This window comes from Arachis duranensis, chromosome 6 (genome assembly GCF_000817695.3).
Source record: "Arachis duranensis cultivar V14167 chromosome 6, aradu.V14167.gnm2.J7QH, whole genome shotgun sequence".
Classification (NCBI taxonomy): Eukaryota; Viridiplantae; Streptophyta; class Magnoliopsida; order Fabales; family Fabaceae; genus Arachis; species Arachis duranensis.
The window spans coordinates 119,304-122,406 of record NC_029777.3 but is presented as its reverse complement, the minus strand read 5'-3'; positions in this window follow the sequence as shown (position 1 = coordinate 122,406).

The window sequence follows — 3,103 nt, the reverse complement described above, 5'->3', positions numbered from 1 at the left end:
TTTTGACTATTAGTTAACCAAATTAAATTTAGTCTTCTTTTATTTTCAAATTCTAGCCATCACCACTTCTTTATTCTCTTAAACCCTCTTCTTAGTTTCATATTTTTAACCTTTTTTTTCTATTCTTTTTTTAGTGGTCATCTTTTCTTTATTAAAAGATAAATTTTAAATTTTTTATTTTTTAATATAACTCTCTATGACTTTATGTATCTTTCATTTTCATTGTTTCTTTTTTTGATATTTTCAATTACAAATTTTAATTCAAGCAATTATAATTTTGATATTAATATAATTTTTTATTCTCTTCAAGAATTTATATATTTTATTTTTTTCTTAATTTAGTGATCCTTATTATTTATTTATTTATCTTTTGTTCTATTTTATTATATATAATTATATTGCATATAAATTTTTAAAGTCAATTGATCAATTTACTAATTTAGATAGCAATAATAATAGAAAAATATTTCAAAAGATATATTTCGTTCTATTTTATTATATGTAATTTTTTATTTTTTTTATACAAATAATTAATATGCACTTTTATATTTTTTTTAAAATTTGAATCTACAAGGCTAGCTTGTTAAGGGTAAAACTCGCATGTTTCCACTTTCAACCCCTAACTGCCTTCAAGCGTAGCCCGTGGGAGCACCATCCACCTTCAACCATGGCTTGCAAGCACAACCAGTGGAAGACCACGCCCAGCCATCTCCCTCATCTTCGTCTTCTCTGAATGGTAATCGCACCTAACTTCAATAACGTGATCCAATGCCTCAAACACATTACTTCATTGATATCACGTGTTTGTCATTGTATTAATGCCATCGCCACACTTGCATCACTAGGCTGTCGTCTTTGCAATAATAGATGAAAAACAATTACAGAAGAAAGAAAAGGATCGAGTTTGGAGAAGAAGAAATGAGGGGAAATAAATCAAATGAAAAACTACACATTTTTTTGAGAATACAAACACATTTTATTATTGGGGTAATATCAACTTTTTCCTTGTATAAAATACGTAACTTTTGTCATTCTATATATTGAACATAATTGTTGATTGTCAAATTAATTTGTCGTTGTTGAAATAGCAAAATCCTATTTAATATTCTTTGGTTATGGTCCAGAAAAGCACCTTACATAATCGAAATAATGGTTGGCAACAATTAATCATCTATCCTACACATAACTGACATTAATATCATATGGATATGGGTGTCTAAGATCATGAAATAGAACTTGATATTATGCTTTCAAGTGGAAGTTTGTTTAATTTTCTCACTACTTAGATATGATATGTCATCTTACATAAGTAATTGATCAATGTCCATGTCCATGTTGTTATTGTCACAAAATTTTTATTTGTTTGTATATTGCATATCTATATTAGTATGGCCATTCTTGTTTTCTATATGGCATAAATATTTTTCATATTTCATATGAATGCCGATTGCTAGCCACATAATATTTAGAATGAAAATAAAATAAGAAAATAAATAAATAAACTTGTGGAATATGATGCTAGGAGTGGCAAAAGAAAAACACGAGGTGAATTATGACTTAGTGAGTTGGGAAGTTGGGATAGTGTGGTGACTAGACAGTGAGGAGTTATATTACACATCGAACCACAAACACTCCGAAGTGTCCTCATCACGTTTTTCCTTCAAAATTTCACTCCGCAACTTGCTGAAATCCTGATAAATCAAACTCAAATGCATCTTCGGTGTTTTCTCACTAACCAAACTCATCATCTTCCTATGCTATCAGCCTTAACCGCTATTTACATACCGAGGAAACTAGCATCTCTCTTCTCTGTGAGTTCCACAATAACGGTTAGAGACTTGTCTGTTTTATTGCTTTTGAATGCCATGCACAAACAAATTGCTAATTTACTACTACTACAATGTAGTGTTATTTTATTTATATAAGAAATAGCTTTTTGTGCATTGCTTATCTGTTTGAGTTGTCTTGCTTTTTTGTATCTGGAATTGCAAGTTGTCTCCTCCATCTTTGGTTACTCTTGGAAGTAGGTTTTTATTGCATTGCATGATTACCTGCTAGTAATTTCGGTTTTGCAGTTTGTCATGCAAATTAAAAGAAAAAAAATGATATATTCTTCTTGAGTGTGGTTTCATCTTTTGCTGTGTTCCTTAACCGTGTCGGTTGCTTTTTATTTTTTTGGCTATGTTGATGAAGGTTGAGTATACGTGTAAAGGATTGATGCTAAGGTAACTGAAAAGTACATAAGAATTCATTCAAAAGTTACAGTTACTAGTTGAATACTCCTGTTAACCACGAAAGGAACAAGGTAATTGGGGAGGATAATTTTTTATTTATAGTTTTATACTAACTTTTGGCTGATTTTTTTTAATATGGAGAAAATATTAGTGTTTTTATTGAAAATGAGATTATTTGGTATAATTACATGTAGGTGGATTTTGCAGGTAGAAAGTCAACACGTGGAGGGCGTGTTGCAAGTCAACACGTGGAGGACGTGTTGCAACACGTGAGAAGCATGTTAGACAGGTGGCAACATCCTAGCTAACACGTGGGAGGCATGTTGAATACGTGGCAACATCTTGACCAACACGTAGGGAGCATGTTGAACCACATGGGAGACGTGTTGAATAACTTCGACAATACTGTAATACACCTTAAATATCAATATTCAACTAAAACACTATCTCTATTCCCGTATTAAAATTAATTTCTGCTAACTTTCAATCTTTACACCATTTTTGAACCCCAAAAATATTTTGTTCTCACTCACTTGTTCCTCTTTTATCTGTTTTCTCACCTTTCTGTTTGTATGGTAGATTGGAAAAAAAAGGGCACTATAGCAAGATTGATGAAAAAACAACTCAATTGATTGCAGGGTTACAATGTATCCTTATTTTCTGTTGCCCTAAGCAAAGATAAGGTGCAAAGTATATGAACTTCACTCCTCACTTCATTTATTGGTTGTTTTGGAATTCTTCGCACTCATGCATGTCACACGTTTTCAGTATCAAATTAACCTGTATCAAGGGGTAGCCTGATTCATCGGTGTAGAAAGCTGTTTTGATACGAATTAGTTATACTTTTTGAGACAACTAAAGCAGTCATA